Source organism: Penaeus monodon, chromosome 35, assembly GCF_015228065.2.
Source record: "Penaeus monodon isolate SGIC_2016 chromosome 35, NSTDA_Pmon_1, whole genome shotgun sequence".
NCBI classification, from domain to species: Eukaryota; Metazoa; Arthropoda; class Malacostraca; order Decapoda; family Penaeidae; genus Penaeus; species Penaeus monodon.
Window position 1 is genome coordinate 35,261,789 of NC_051420.1, and position 17,500 is coordinate 35,279,288.

Below are 17,500 nucleotides of genomic sequence, written 5' to 3' on the forward strand. Positions count from 1 at the left end.
TAAAATCCGCTCTGAATTTTGGGGCTGATATTTTGAGCAGCGTACCGGTAGACCCTCCAACAGTCAGCTTGGATGCAGGTGTATCACAATACTTGTGCTAGACCTACTCATCCTACCCTAACTGAGTTAGGATGGCGATTTCTAGCGAAGGGTGGGAAGCTGCAGGCATATGTGATATCCCTGCTAAACTGCTAAAGGTTGGGGGTGAACCTATGGCATGGGGCGTGCATGCAGTCTGACTGCCATTTGGCAGTCTGGTACCATTCCCCTGACCTGTTGAGGGGCGTGGTCATTCCTCTCTGGAAGGGGAAAAGGAATCGTTGGGACTGCAGCAACTACCGTGGTATTACATGCTCAGTATAAGGTTTTCACTCTAGTTCCTCTGAAGCAAATCTGTGACCACCTACTAAGCACAAGACTGGCAGTCTGATTCACCCCTGGCAAGTCCACAATAGACCGTATCCTAGTGCTCCGGGTAATTGTAGAACACCGTCATGAGTTTGGTCGTGGGTTTGCTTGCTGCCTACATCGACCTCAAGAAGGCGTTTGACTCGGTGTATCGTGAATTGCTATGGGAGATCCTGAGACTCAGGGGAAGTTCGACACTGAATATTGGCCTAATAGCAAACCTATATAATGGTACTGTAAGTGCTGTAAAGTGTGATGGGAGCCAGTCAAACTTCTTCCCTGTTAATTCAGGGGTGAAGCAAGGCTGTGTCCTTGCACCAACACATTTCAACACCTGCATGGACTGGATAATGGGCAGAGCTACTATCCAAAGTCAGTGTGGAGCAACACTGAGCAATATCAAGGTCTCAGATCTTTACCTAGTCTCTGGAATCACTGTTCTTGATGCATTTAACAGTGAGGAGAAGCCTGTGGTCTAGAGTCTCCTGGACAAAAACCAAGATTCAGAGTTTGGGGGGCCCTATTAGGGGAACCCGTTCAGTTGATCCATGCTTGAGGAGTTGAAGTCACAGAGAGCTTTGCGTGTCTTGGTAGCATAGTCTATATCTCTGAGCTGTCAGACCAAGAAGTCGGGAGATGGATTGGTCTGGCAGCAGGAGCCATGAACTTGATCAACAAGAGCATTTGGAGATGTCTGTACCTATGCAGAAGGACCAAGCTACGTGTCTTCAAGGCCTTGATACTACCAGTTTTGCTGTATGGAAACGAAACCTGGACGCTATCCAGTGCCTTGGAGTCTTGTCTCATGCATTTTGTAACAAGTCCCTTCGCCGGATCATGGGGTACAGTTGACAGGACCATGTGTCCAGCCAACAGCTATCTATACACACACACAGACATATATATATACGCACACACACACAGACACACACACACACACACACACACACACACACACACACACACACATATATATATATATATATATATATATATATATATATATATATATATATATATATATATATATATATATATAACCACAAACACAAACACAGTAACGTGTACACAAAGATGAAAAGAGAAACAGCCACAGTAGAAAAAGAAACTAAACCGTAACGTTTCGAACTCTTCACGAGTTCCTCTTCAGACGAATAAAATCGAAATGGATACAAGGAGATAATTTTGGCAAGTATATATAGTGATAGAGAGACAGGACGAACAAGAGCTGAATCAGGTCTCAGGAGGGTCAAGGTCGTAGAGTCTGGGGAAGGCTTTGCTAACTAACGAGGAGGTAAGATCATCCAGGCCCCATTGACCAGCACTCAAGTTGAAATTAGGCATTTTTCTAATTAAAAGAGATTCTAACATTTTTCTTTCGTACGAATTGGCTGATTTATGAATTAATTTAGCGTTTTTCCAGTTAAGCCGGTGACCTTCATCCCGTAAATGAACGAAACACGCATTTGATTCTCTAGCAAATCTAACATCACGCTTATGTTCATTATTTTTTTTTCTCAAAAGCTCTACCGGTCTCACCTATGTAAAACTTGGGGCAATCTTTACAAGGTATAGTGTAAATACCGGGAGAAGTCTCAAGAGCACCGCTAGCCGCATTGTGTTTCACTAAAGTATTACGCAACGTATTCGGATATGTAAAGACAATGTCAATACCAGCGCCTTTAAACATGTGCCGTTTTTTCATCGAGGGACGGGTTATACGGAACAATGAATAGATTACTGGCACTATCCTGTTGAGAATTACGGGAATGAGTATAAAATTTCCATCTCGCAGATGAGTGTGCCTGATTTAAGAAGAAACGGGGATATCCTAATTTCGAAAAAGTTTCAAAAATGACGTCAAGCTCCCGATCAAAAAACTCATTGTCACAAATTCTATATGCCCTAAGAAACATGGACGAGACTACTGACTTTTTAACATATAACGGGTGATTCGAGAAAAAATGAAGATAATTAGCGGTGTGAGTGGGTTTACGGTAAACCGAAAATTTAAGGGAGCCATTTACATTGAATAACAGTATGTCGAGAAATGGTAATTTCCCTGAATCTTCCCATTCTACTTTAAAATTGATAGTACGCGCGAGGTTGTTGAGTTTACTGAGAAAATCATCGAAATCTGAACGGTTCGCTTGCCACATAGAAAATACATCATCAACATAACGAAACCAATCGTGTCGGGGGGGAGAATCGACGGAAGGAGCTCAGATTCAAACATCTCCATATATAAATTCGCAAGAACCGGCTTAAGCGTCTTCCCATCGTGAAACCATTGATTTGTTTATAGAATTTGCCGTCAAAAGTAAAGACATTATTCGTGACGCACAAACGAATGAGATCAATAAAGCAATTGACCGGAATAGGGATCTTATCACGTCCATGTTTCCATGTTTCTTAGGGCATATAGAATCTGTGACAATGAGTTTATTGATCGGGAGCTTGACGTCATTTTTGAAACTTTTTCGAAATTAGGATATCCCCGTTTCTTCTTAAATCAGGCACACTCATCTGCGAGATGGAAATTTTATACTCATTCCCGTAATTCTCAACAGGATAGTGCCAGTAATCTATTAATTGTTCCGTATAACCCGTCCCTCGATGAAAAACGGCACATGTTTAAAGGCGCTGGCATTGACATTGTCTTTACATATCCGAATACGTTGCGTAATACTTTAGTAAACACAATGCGGCTAGCGGTGCTCTTGAGACTTCTCCCGGTATTTACACTATACCTTGTAAAGATTGCCCCAAGTTTTACATAGGTGAGACCGGTAGAGCTTTTGAGAAAAGAATTAATGAACATCAGCGTGATGTTAGATTTGCTAGAGAATCAAATGCGTGTTTCGTTCATTTACGGATGAAGGTCACCGGCTTAACTGGAAAACGCTAAATTAATTCATAAATCAGCCAAATTCGTACGAAAGAAAAATGTTAGAATCTCTTTTAATTAGAAAAATGCCTAATTTCAACTTGAGTGCTGGTCAATGGGCCTGGATGATCTTACCTCCTCGTTAGTTAGCAAAGCCTTCCCCAGACTCTACGACCTTGACCCTCCTGAGACCTGATTCAGCTCTTGTTCGTCCTGTCTCTCTATCACTATATATACTTGCCAAAATTATCTCCTTGTATCCATTTCGATTTTATTCGTCTGAAGAGGAACTCGTGAAGAGTTCGAAACGTTACGGTTTAGTTTCTTTTTCTACTGTGGCTGTTTCTCTTTTCATATATATATATATTGTAACCCAGGATTGTCATATGTTAAGCACGTGATTTATACCCATCTTTATACCACAGTAGGAGATGACAGGCAGACTCCCTGCGCGGAGCCAAGGAGCAACACTCGCTCCCAGGAACGGCCGCACTCCATCATTACTCTACAATAAAGGAGTCAAGACGTCTTGGTTGTCTACCTTATACCCTAAGCTCGCCACCTACCATACTCTTGTAGGGCCCATCATTCCGGCTCTTACACACACACACACACACACACACACACACACACACACATATATATACATACACACACACACACACACAGACACACACACACACAAATATATATATATATATATAAAATATATATATATATCATAATATAAATATATTATACATATATATATATATATATATATATATATATATATATATATATATATATATATATATATACATACATACATACATACACCACCGATATGATGGCCAAACTGCAAAATGTCGGGATGAGATGCAAAAAGCTGGTTAGCTTCGACGTCAAATCGCTTTTCACCAACGTACCGATTAACGGGGCCATCGAAGCTGCAAAAAGAACGCTGACTGGAATGGACGAGGATGAACTACCGCTGCCGAGAGATGATTATGTTGCACTCATCCGCTTCTACGTGGAATTTGACTCGTTCGAATGAAGATAACTACCACCTCTGGCAAGAAGATCGGAGTCATCGTCAGGGAACAGTAATCAGGCCACAACAGACCTCGCAGCCAGGTGTATAGCATACCTTGCGTAGGCTGCGATAAGGTTTACATAAGCGAGACAGGACGTGCCCTCCACGAACAAATAGCCTCCGGGCTAGTACAATGGTAACGTGTCGGCCTCTCATCCGAGGGGTCGGCGGTTCGCGCCCCGCCCAGGCGCGAGAAGTTGCAATTGCCGCCTGGAGGTCACTGCTGTGGCTGGGCACCACGGCGGGTAAGGACTAGGTTCAGCCGAGTCAGCACCAGCTGACACACGTGAGCGAGTCGGCATTAGTCGACACAGGCCGGGCTCCCTTCATGGCATAGCCCGGGCGAGGCCAAGCTTCGCATATCGGACTTATCCTTATCCACGAACAACGAATCGACCAACACCGCAGCGCCCTCCGACGACACGATAAGAGAAGCGCCTTCGTTGTTCACGTCGACTCCGACGGCCATCTCCCCAAGTGGTCCCAGGCCTCCATTATTAATCAAGGTCTGCCCCACGACAAAGGAAGATGGTTGAAGCGGAGTTCATACACACAACTAACAACACCGCAACAGGGAGCCATGAACTAGCCAAGGTCGTCGCACACCTGATTATCGACGTGACCTGACCGCCTACTACATGTATATATACACCTCTATGTAGCTCTAGTCTTATAGCCTCCGAGCTAGTACAGTGGTAACGTGTCGGCCTCTCATCCGAGAGGTCGGCGGTTGTGAACCTCTAACGTGACCAAATAATGAAAAACAAAAATAGGAAAATAGAAAATAATATAATTGATTTCTAAAGGGTCAGTGAAAAGTAACCTGAAAAAGATAATGAAATAAAATGTAAAGTGGCGCCACCTATAGAACGAGGTGAGACGTGGCGAGGAACAAGGCAAGCATTTCCCGCCTGAGCTTAGCCACAGGAACAAGCCACTCACCTGAGGGTTCCTTACGCCTGATTGGTCCTAAATATTGGTAAGCTAGTAAAATGTGATAGTTAATAATAATACATGCAATAGTGACAAATAAGTGACTTGGAAATAATATAAAATAGCAGTGTGGGTGAAATATGGGTTAACCAGGGTTAACGAGTGTGACGTGATTGGCACGGAGGTCGTCCGACTCGCCCGAGAGAGTCGCACATAGCCAACTTGCAATCCTCGGTAAGAATCATGTGAGACATCATGTGAGGTCATGAAATCATGTCTAATGAGATGAAGTGGTTAGATAATGAATATGGAAAAAATGGGATTTCATGAGATTTATTAACAGGGACGGAGGTGTAGAAGCAGGTGCGTACGAAGATGAGTACGGCGCCGACGTGAGTGACGACAGAACAACAAACACTCGTGAACTACTAGCTACGCTCCGATATATGTGCCAGTGCCAAAGCGTGAGCAGTTTTGCAATGTGGTGTTTGTGGTGAGTGTACGACCTATAGAAAATGGTGTGTGAAACTGTTCACAAATGATTCAATGTCGATGCGGAATCTTAAGGTCACTATTCAAAAGTATTTTAAGGGGGAGGTATTAGGTAGCTGTAGGTAGGTTGTCTCTTTTGTGGTTGTACGTATTTACTCAAGGTCTTTTTTTGTACATATTTATTCAATAAATTGTAATAGTGAAATGTTTTTTTTTGTATTCATCCCTAACCATAGACCTGAATCAAAGAGGTGATCCATAAGAAGGTAACTGGTGGGGGCCCAGGCCAGTGAGAGAGCTTGCACAAAGATTAATTTAATTTTCCGACTCCCTGACCTTCACACACACACACACACACACACACACACACACACACACACACACACACACAACTATATATATATATATATATATATATATATATATATATATATTATATATATAGTATATATATATGTATATATATATGTATATTATATATGTATATATATATGTATATATATATGATATATAATTTATATATATATATATATATATTATATATATATTATATATATATATGTATGGTGTGTGTGTGTGTGTGTGTGTCTATCTATCTTTAGATATTTATCTCTATCTATCTATAGATATTTATCTATCTATCTATTTATATATATTTATCTATCTATTTATCTTTATATACTCACACACTCATAACGTAATTGCCGCCGTAGAAGACGACCTTTACTAGGACATTTAGTGAAAAAATAGTATGTTTCATTTATTCAGGGATATTTAAAAGCGGTTTTGTAGGAGAAATTCTATGCATTCTTTGATTTTTGCATGAATTAAAATTCTATGATAGTATACCATCATGACGTAGTGGTTTCGTTACCATCCACATTGCAAATGGCTGACAAGCGGATGAATGTTTAACATGCCTTTCAGATTTCTAGACGCATTTTTCATTTAGATAACGAACGGATGTTTCTTATAGGTAACACAGTTGATAAATAATGCGAGACATATATCAGGTGTGAGTTATATATACTAAGGAATGAGGTAAGTGAGATGATTTGAGCTTTTCTTATAACTGTCCAAGACTCAGAACACTACAACTATGCCCTCCTACTATCAACTCAGTCCAGTCCGAATCATCCACCCAAGTCATTACTCAACCTCCAGAAAACATTCCTCATTTCCCAACATCCTTCACTTTATCTCCTCCACCTCCACAGCTTTCTTCATCTACTACCCCTTCCTCCCTTATTACCACTCTGCAGCCTTGTTGTCTACCTCGCAGTAATACCTCTTTCAACACTACTCCCTCTTCCACACGTCCCCGTCCTTCTGCAACCCACTTATACGAACCCTTTTGAAATTCTGTTTAACCCAGCCAAATGGGATCGTTTTTTTTGTGATCCCCTCTACAGACCCGTACTCTGACAACTCTCTTCTTCCAGCAATACCTAAAAAAACTATCATTATCTACCCTAATTGACTTCACTGGCAAACCCATTCCTGCCCTGCCTCATCCCTTCCTCAATACTTGTACCAGAACGTCTCCATCTCCCCCGACAAACTGCCCTGTCTGCGACAAGAATTGGTCAGGTCGCGGAGAAGACTTACTCGCCTGCCTCGTGGACTATGATGCAATATCAGTACAATGCTACATAATTCCCTTAGAGGCCGCCGTAAGCCCCCCCATTGCCAAGGTTACCTTCCGAAAACATATCCTACCCCTAATGTTTACATTGGCGGAAAGTCCCTCCATGTCCGACCATCAACCTTCACTCTGGCAGTGCCAGAATTGTTGGCGTCTACGCCACCCTGCCAAACAGTGCCGCTCCACAAACCCCATACCCTCCATGTGCCCAACCAGGTCATGATACATCAAGACGCTCTGCACAATAATGCACATGTGCCGGTTGGGTGCCGCCCCCCCCCTAATGAATTGTATCAAGGCTGCCCTGCCTACAAGTCTGAGTCTGAGGTGGCAACTCTCAGTTTCAAACTTGGCCCCACGTGAGGCCAGACAGGAATCACGTCGATGAGATTTTTTCTTACTCCCTATTCCAATGCTGCTTTTCATGCTGCCCTTCCCCTTCTTCCCCGGATGTTTCTACTTCCCACCCCGTATCTATTCCTCCTCCATTTCAAGATCCTACTTCTACCCCGGCCTCTTCCAATCAAATCTTTTGCAGTTCTAAAAACATATACCCCAATCTCCACCACTGCCCGACACCTGTCCCTCTACTTCCTCGCTCTACCCGTAGCAGATACTTTTATTTGGACTCGTCCATCAAAACTTCGTCATCGGCTTTCATCATGTCCCATGGTGGCCCCTCACTGTCAACTCACCAAATGTTGAAGAGGAAGGTGCTCAGTGCAGAGCCCTGGTGCGGCCCCACATAAAACTGTCTGTTACACCTGCTTCTCTCCGTGTCTTGGCATTCCTATGCATTTTGTTACTAATCTTTTATACTATTTTGGAACCCTGCCCTCTCTCTCTCAGACATCTCCACAGTTCCTGTCTCGGTTTGCTCTTACAGGCCTTCTCCAAATCTATAAATACCACGTGAAGTTCTTTTTGCTTCTCCTTATACAACACTGGGTTTGCTTTTCCCTTTCGAGGCATGAATCCCAAATGACCTCTGGACACCACCTCCTGTCTCAGCCTCGCATCTTCAATGTGTGTGACACCGACCTCATTCCAGGGTAGCTCCCGCACTCTTGAGCACCCCCTTTCTCCTTGAAGATTGGCACCAGCACACTCTTTCTTCACTCCTCTGGTGTCCATTCTTGTTCTTTTATCTTCCACTTTAAGTTCCACAATAAATCCACTCCCACTTCTCCCTAGGCCCCTCCTTCCTTCTACCGGGATCTCTTCTGGTCCAGCCGCCTTGGTTTTCCTTCTTTTAAGTGATGTCACCACTTCAGCTCTCGCTACAGGTCCTGCAAGACCTGATGTGGTGTTCCATCATGATGATGGTCTCGGGGGTTCTCCTCATTCAACAGACCCTCAAGGTACTCCTTCCATCCCTCATGTATTTTTTTTCTCATCCGTTAGCCCCACGCATTCGAATCCTTCATCTGCTTACATGATGTATGTCCTTTGATACCTTGTTCCTATCCTTTGCTTTCCTGTAAGTTTGCTCTCTGCCTCAGATGTTTCCAGCTCTTCATACAGGTCCCTGCGTGCCTCTGCTTTGATTTCTTTGCTAACTTCTTTGCTCTTCTGTACTCCACCTCGTCCTGTTCTACTTGGCTCCCAAGCAGAACAAGTTTCTTTGTTGCTGTTCTTCTTTAGTGCATCTTTAGTGTCTTCTCTACACCACCTTTCTTCTCTAGTTGTGTGTGGCTTTCCAGATGTTTCTCCTGACACTTCCCTGGCCACCCATCTCAAGATCTCTGCATTTTCCTTCCGTCAGTCTTGGACTCCAGCTACATTCGCCCTTTCTAGCATCTTGCTCTTGGACTCTTGCCTCTTTGCTCCGTCTTTCACTCACTCTTAAAGGCAAAGTAAGTATTTGCAATTGCCAGGTCAAATGAGATTGTCAGATCTGGTATTCGTTTACCATCATTTACATTTCCAAACCCATGCCTTCCTGTATCCTCCGAATTCCCTGATTCTCTTCTTCCATGACTATTCAGAGATACCCCAACACAACTTTCCTCCACATTTCAGTTCTAGTTTCTCTCAGAACTTCCTTTTCTTAATCCGTTGATCCTAACTGGTGCATATCTACTTACATAATTTATTGCACATTCTCCATATACGTCATTAGCCTATCCCCTCTCTTCACCTCTGTCACATGTTCCTTCATTTTCTGCGATACTCCATTCCTTCCATTTGCACGACTTGAGTACAGTTAGTATCTTTTTCCTAATTCCTTCGTCTAGTTGTAGTATGTATCTGTGTATATACATACATTCGTATGTTTTAGTGTAGGTATGTGTGTATGTATATACATGTGTGCTATATACATTCATATATATATATATATATATATATATATATATATATATATATATATATAATATATATATATATATTATGGTGTGTGTGTGTGTGTGTGTGTGTGTGTGTGTGTGTGTGTGTGTGTGTGTGTGTGTGTGTGTGTGTGTGTGTGTGTGTGTGTGTGTGTGTGTGTGTGTGTGTGTGTGTGTGTGTGTGTGTATGCCTATATGCCTGTGTATGTATGTACGGATATATCTATATGTATATATGTATCTGTATGTATATATATATATATATATATATATATATATATATATATATATATATATATATATATATATATATATATATATAATTTTTTTTTTTTTTTTTTTTTTTTTTTTCTTTCTTTTTCTTTCTATGTGCATGTACATATATACTCAGGTGTATATGTTTGTATATACTAATGTACACGTTTATATGCATATATTTACGTAAGAGTAAGGCAGACAGAGAGAAAGGGGAGGAGAAGAGAGAGAAAAGGAGAGAGACGAGAGGGAAAAAGAGAGAGAGAGAGACATAGATAACGAGAGAGAGAGCCGAGAGGGAAAAGCGAGATAACGAGAGAGAGAGAGAGAGAGAGAGAGAGAGAGAGAGAGAGAGAGAGAGAGAGAGAGAGAGAGAGAGGGGGGGGGGGGAGTCAAAGAAGAGAGAAATGATGAAGAGGAAGAAAGATAACAGAGGTATACAGAAAAGACACAGACAAACAGCGAAACAAACAAACAATCCATACTCACAAACCTGACTTCATAAAGAAAGAAAATAAAAATCCACAAAAAACTCAACATTACTGCCTCCCTCTCAAGGCATCCCTGAAGAAAAATACAATAGCCATGACTTTCTTCCATTTCGTACACTGAACAACAAGTGACATCTCAGCCCAGTGATTCTAAAAGCCTCCGTGTAATGTCCTTTTGCGGGGATTATTTCCTGTGCCTTTGCTTGGGCAAGGAGGGGGAGGAGGAGAGGTGGTGGTAGAGGTGGAGGTGGAAGAGGTGGAGGAGGAAGTGGAGGAGGTGGAGGTGGAGGAGGAGGAGGTGTAGGTGGAGGTGTAGGTGAGGAGGAGGAGGGGGAGGAGAGGGGGTGGTGTAAGGTTGAGGTGGATGAGGTGGAGGAGGAAGAGGAGGAGGTGGAGGTGGAGGTGGAGGAGGTGAGGAGGTGGAGGAGGTGGAGAGGAGGGAGGAGGAGGAGGTGTAGGTGGAGGAGGAGGAGGTGGAGGAAGAGGAGGAGGAGGAGGAGGAGGAGGAGGAGGAGGAGGAGGAGGAGGAGGAGGAGGAGGGGAGGAGGGAGGAGGTGGTGGTGGTGGTGGTGCAAAATGCCTATTCAGGGGATTGGTTGGGCCGGCCCACTCGATAATGTGCCTGTAATTATCTTATATGTCTTGTTTCATTTAAAACTGATTGCAGGTGGTAAATCCCTTATCTAGAATATCATATGACAAGGGCCCTATGTTAAGGGTATGGCAAACCTACTTAATAATATGTCTGGATTTGGTCAATTTATGTTACTAAATATACCCTCCTTCATTTAGAACTGATTGGAGCTGGTACTTCCTATATCTAGGTTGGCCTAAGTAGGGCATGTGTCCAATTTGGGGGTCTAGTAGGGATGACCCACGCATTAATGTGTCTGAAGTTGGCCAATTTCTTTTCTCTAGGATGTCCTTCAACATGTAAAAGTTGCTATCTTCAAAATCTACGCTAGCCTAGGCAGGGCAAGTGTCCAATTTGGGGCCCCCATGTTCATTTAGCATGATTTTTGACCGGTACCTCATTCATCTAATTATGAGGCCCTCTCCACCTAAAAAAAAATGTCTGTCGTATGTAGTGTTGATGGAAATTTGATAAGTAGACATTTGATGTGATTTCAAGTGGTATCTCAGTCATCTATGTCAGACACATATTTTTGGCCCTACCCCCACCCGGGCAAACTTGTATTTCTGAACTTCCCAGGGGACCCTGTGCTTAGATTCTGTCTAACCTAATATCTCTGGGAATCAGGTCTAATTGTATGGCAGTGAAAGGAGTAAAAAGAAAAAAAGGGGAGTAAATAGTACAGGATAAGGATTAATAGAAGGGGAAAGGAATAAAGACAAAGGGTGATTAGATCAAACAGAGGGTATTTATAAGCCTAAGGAGGAACAAGTTGTCCACTGAAAAGGTAGAGGATTCAGTGAGGATGTTCCACAGGCTGGGGAGTCGGGGAAGAGAGGACAAGTAAGGAAAAGCCAGGGTACAGGCTTCAGCTAAGCAGGGGCAGAATAGTAGGATATGTGGGATTGAAGGAGGAACACTGCATGAGGAGCATAGAGTTGGGTTGTGTGACACGAGGTACGAATGCATGAGGCGGGTATGACCTATTTGTAAAACAGCAAGAGCAGTTTCCCAGCATATGGGGCCGACCAACGAGAGATGGAAAGTTTTATGGTTTGCAGTTTATTGGTGGTCAGACTTGACCAGGATTGACAAAGGTCAGAGAGGAAAGTTCTGAAGTGGGAGTAGTAGTCAGTGGCTGATATGTGTGAAAAGCGGCAGATTGTGCCAGGGATATTTGCTTGTTCATTGCTTATCTGATCGCTGTCGTGTATACAAATAGAACAACTGGTCTTGTATCTTACAGACTCTAAGGTTGCTAGGGTGTATGGAATGTATGAGTGATACTAAGTAAGTTGCATGAGTCAGTAGAGATGGTGAAGGATGAGGAAGAGATGGAAGACATGATTTGTTAAGTTAAGAGGATTGCACACAGTTCTGTTGTAAGGATGCTTGATTCAAGAGGAAGGTGAAAGTTGTAAGTGAGGAGAAAAGACTACAGTGAAACTAGTGCTCAAGATAGATTTGAAGCCATCTGTATAGTCATGAGTACTGGAGTAGTGATTTGAAATATATGCAAGAAAATGTGTGAGAAGGACAGAAGGTATGTTTGATTTGGTTGGATCAGGAAAAATAGAAGAGTAATTAAGGGAGGAAGGTATTAGCCAGGGAGGAAAAGAATGGCAGAAAGACAAAAGGCTCAGAGATGAGGAAAGGGTGAATGGGAAAGCATAGCATAGTTTGTGTTGGGAGGTAAATGAGGAGAGGAAGAAAAGGTATGAAGGGATCGAGGGACAGTTAGCTCGAAAAGAGAAAATAGGTGAATGGTTGGTTAATGGTTAAAAGCAAGAGAAATGTGCTAGACATCTAAGGTCATGTAGCACTATAGTTAATGTTAGGGAAGGGTGGTTGAGTTAATGATTAGTTGTCTAAGCTGGGCAAAGGAATTGGTGAGTGAAAGGGTTAGGGTCGGGTGTGGTAAGGAGTTAGATTAGATGAAGGATATGTATGCGTTTGAGGAAAGAGAATAGGTTGTTGAAGCAGAAAGTGTGGGATTCTGTAAGGATGTCTGATAGGTTGGGAGGTCGGTGAAGGGAGGATAGATGGGGGAAAGCAGAGGTTCGGGTTGTTTCAAAACGTGGGCACGACAATAGGATGTATGGGATTGAAAGGGGAACATTACATTTTCAAAAGCAACAAAGTCAATGGGGTGGGAAGGGGAGAAGTAGACTGAAATCACTGTGATCCAACGATGAAGGAAGATACGGATAACTGTGCAAGGGACATTGGTTTGAAAGGGAGGTGTGACATAAGGTGTTTTCTGATTGATAAGTATGGATGAGACATAAGGGAATGTGGGGAAGACAAAACGATAATTGGGGATTGGTATTGGAGGATGTGTAAGAAAGGTTTCTTGAAGGCATACAATAGATGGATTATAAGAGGAAAGGATATGATGAAGTTCAGGTCTGTGGGAGCGGAAACCGCGAATATTCCAGTGAAGGATAATTATACTTTACTGATATAGATTGTAGTACGTGTTGGGGATTTTGAGGGGGAAGCAGCTAGAGGGTGGGAAAAGGATTGAGAGGTCTGAGATGGGAGAGGTGTGGGAGTTGGTGTTCTACTAGGAGGGGTATTAGGAGATGGAGGGTCTGAGGAAGGGGATACTTGTGACATAAGGGATTCACGTTGGGTACCCAGGGGGGAGTGGAAGGGATAGAGGGGATGGTGGAGGGTTAATGTGGGCTGTGTTGGGGTCGGGGGGATGGGCTGTGTTGGGAGGGGGTAAGAGGATTGGGTGTATGGGGGATATCGTTAGGAGGAGGATGGATATCAGCAGTTACTTGGAGTGTGGAAGGAGCAGGAGTTGTAAGATTTGGAGGTTGAGTGTCAGTTTTCATTAGGTAATCTTGAATATTTTCAATGGTTTCTTCTGAGGAGTTGGTTGGGGAGTTTTGGGGGATAAAGGATTTCTTGTGAGGTGGGGAAGAGAGGACTGGTGTCTCAAGCATGTGAGCAAAGGAAGGTGGAGGTGATTGTGTGGTAGGGGAAGAGGGGTTGGAACGTTTGTTCTGTTTGTTACGGGTAGTGCGAGGAGGGAGAGGGGAAGGTGTTGGGGTTGTAGTGGTGATTGAAATATCTGTAGTAGATTGGAGTGTCTGGATTTAGGATGGCAAAAGAGTTTGACCGGGGAAGGTAGGAGGTAGAAGAGGGGGGGTTAGATGTAGGGTGGGTGGGTTTAGGAGAATTGGAAGAATGAGCAGTATTACTGGAGTAAGGAGTAAGAGAGAAACCACGTCGACGTGCTTCTTGTCTGGCTTCACGTAGTGTGAGTCCAAGTTTGAATCTGAGAGTTGCTACCTCAGACTCAAATTTGTAGGTGGGACAGCCCCTATAAAATACATTATGGGGGCCGCCACAGTTGGCACATGTGCGTGATTGTGCAGAGCAGTTAGATCGGGTATGGCCAGGTTGGGCACATAGTGGGCATCTGGCTGTGGAACGGCAATGTTTGGCTGGGTGTCCTAGACGCCAACAATTTTGGCACTGACGTGGAGGAGGTTGGTATGGACGAACAGGGAGGGATTCTCCTCCTATGTAGACGTTAAAGGGAAGGTCATGTCTATGGAAGGTAATTTTGGCTATGTTATTGGGTTTCTTTCGATGACCTCTGGGGGGAATGGAGTAGCATTGTACTGATGTTGCATCATAGTCTGTGAGACAGGCAAGTAGTCTTCTCCACAATCTGACCAATCTTTGTCATAGATTGGGCAATTTGCTGGGGAGATTGAAACTGTATAGGGGCAGTATTGAGGGGTTGGATGGGGTTCTGCAAGGATGGCTTACCATATAGGTCTGTTAGTTTGTTAATGCTATAGCTTGGTTTTCGGATGTTACTGTGACAAGACGGAGCGGTCGGGTCGGCTACGGAAAGAGACTTTACCTACTTGTTTTGGAGACATTGTTGAAAGAGAAGGGTGTTGTCAGAGTAGGGAGCTGTGGGAGGGATCACGAAAAATCGGTCCCATTTGGCTGCGCTGAAGAGGGTATTCAATATTGTTGTAGTGATAGGGGTAGTCGAAGGGCGGGGGCGTGACGATGAGTATGTTGAGGGAGGTAGTGTTATGGGGGGGTGGGCAATAAGGCTGTAAAGGGATTAATAAGGGAGGATCGGGTGGTTGATGTTGGAGGTTGTGGGGGTAGAGGTGTTGAAGTTGAGCTTGCTGGGAGAGTGGAAATGTTCCTTAAGGGATGATTGTTGGCTACTGTACTAGTAGGCATTGATGAGGGGGTAGTTATTGCAGTGTTCGGAGCCGTGGTCAAAGGAGAGCCTGGGGTCAGGGAATCTGGTGGGTTTACATCGTTGGGGCTATTTGATAAAGGGGAAAGCCTCATTCCCTAATAGTGGGGATAAGTTTCATTACTGGCCATGGTAAGCCTGGATTATGTTGGGGATAAAAACGGTCCACCCCTCAGGATCCCCTTGAGGGGTAAGGGCTTGATAACTAAATCAGGGGAATACCGTGCCCATGGCTCCCTCAGGCCGTTCAGGACTGGCACAAAGTCAGCCTTTCATCCTTTCAGCACGGCTCTCACACCTTAGGAGGTGGATAGCAGAAGGGTTTGGTGAAGGGACAGAAGCGAAAAGTGGGAAGGAAAATAAAGACCATGCAAAATTAGTTGAGTCGAGGGCTGAGTCCCAAGGTTGGGGAGTTCCCCATCATTGGGTCCCAGTCTCCGCCTCCTAAGCCCCCCCACGACAACAACGGGCAAGGGATTGGGGGGGGGGGGGAAATAGGTGAAACCGAGCATAGTTTCTTAGAGAAAAAAGGGCACGACAATGAGAAGAGGATAGTAGGCTCTCAAATGGAGAGGCGCCTAGGGCTAATCAAAGACAATGGTGGATTGTGTCAAGGTGAGTGAGAAGGGAGGCAGAGGCAGAATATATAATAGCTGTAATCAAGGGTTAGGGTAATATGGAGATGGAGGATTTCTTTTGCGGCCTGAACCCCAGGATATATGTGAAGAAGTCGGTAAGAGTCTGAGGTGACGGCAGGGTTTTTCTTTAACGGAAAGCATATGATCTTGCAAAGACATCAAGGAAGTTGCCTGAAGGGCGAAATTGGATGGGAGCATCATATAGAAAGAGTGGAGGCTGGGAACCTATATATGAACGTGAAAAAAAGTATGGAAAAGGATTTAGAGGTACAGAATCGAAAGCCATGGTTGGTAGCCCAAGAAGATATTGATGATACTGCAGACTGGAGCTGATGGACAGCAGGTATGGAAGAACCAGAGGCAAAAATAGTTGAATCATCTATGTATATTGATGACCGGATTCCTGGTGGTACAGCTGAAACTAATCCAATTACAGCAATGAGCAATGAGGCAGTCTTGAGGAAGGGTACCGGGTTTGCTTGGTTTTTAGAAAGGTACTACAAGAACTTCACGCCAATGGAAGGAAAGTTTCCAGTCGTCCATATGTTACAGAATATTGATAGAAGGACAAGGAAGTAGTTGGAAGGTGTCGTTATGTATACCGTCAGGGCCTTTGTGTGTATTGCAGCATAACTGTAATGCATAATAGATTTCAGAAGAAAAAGCAGATGAAAGTGCGTAATTTGTCTGATTTTTTAAAAAGAGAAGTGAGAAATGCGAAAGCTGCTACGGACTAGGCTAAAATGGCCACCAAGTTCAGTAGCTACCTGAAGAGGGTCAGAGATGAGGCTATTGCGGAAAACATTTGGAAGTGTAAAGTTGAGAGGTTCGGATGTGTTATAAAGTGTTGAGCAGGGGGGTACAGTTCCCGTGATCACGGGGTCGGTAAACCATAAGAGGATAGTTGATAAAGGGGCAAGCTAAACTAAACCGACTCCAATGGAAAATGGGACTCCCACATGAACACCTCCATGGGTTGACAATGGGTATGAGCACAGCACACAGCATAGCCACGCTGTTAAGCACAATCAGCACTCTCACTTCTGTGGTAGTATTCCTAGACCTGGAGAAGGCTTTTGAATTAGCAAGTCCTCTTGTTATTCAGAAAACCCAGATCCAGAAGCGAATCAGAGTAAAGCTCTTGGCTTGGATAGGAGACTATTTCAGGAACAGAACAGCCAAAGTCAGATGCCAAGGTCACCTACCATAGCACATGCCTCTAGAAAATGGAACATCTCAGGGTGGGGTCCTCAGTCCAGCCCTTTTCAACACCCTGATGTCATGCATCCTCAACATACAGCTCCCAGTGGGGTGCAAGATCATCTCCTATGCAGACGATCTTGCAGTCATCTCCACTGGACCACACTGCCTGAGTAAAGCTCAGCGCTGTCTGCACCTTGTATCTGAGGAGTGTTGTAGGACAGTACTAAAGATCTTTGCAGCCAAGTCCAAAGCCATGGCTCTGAGACTAA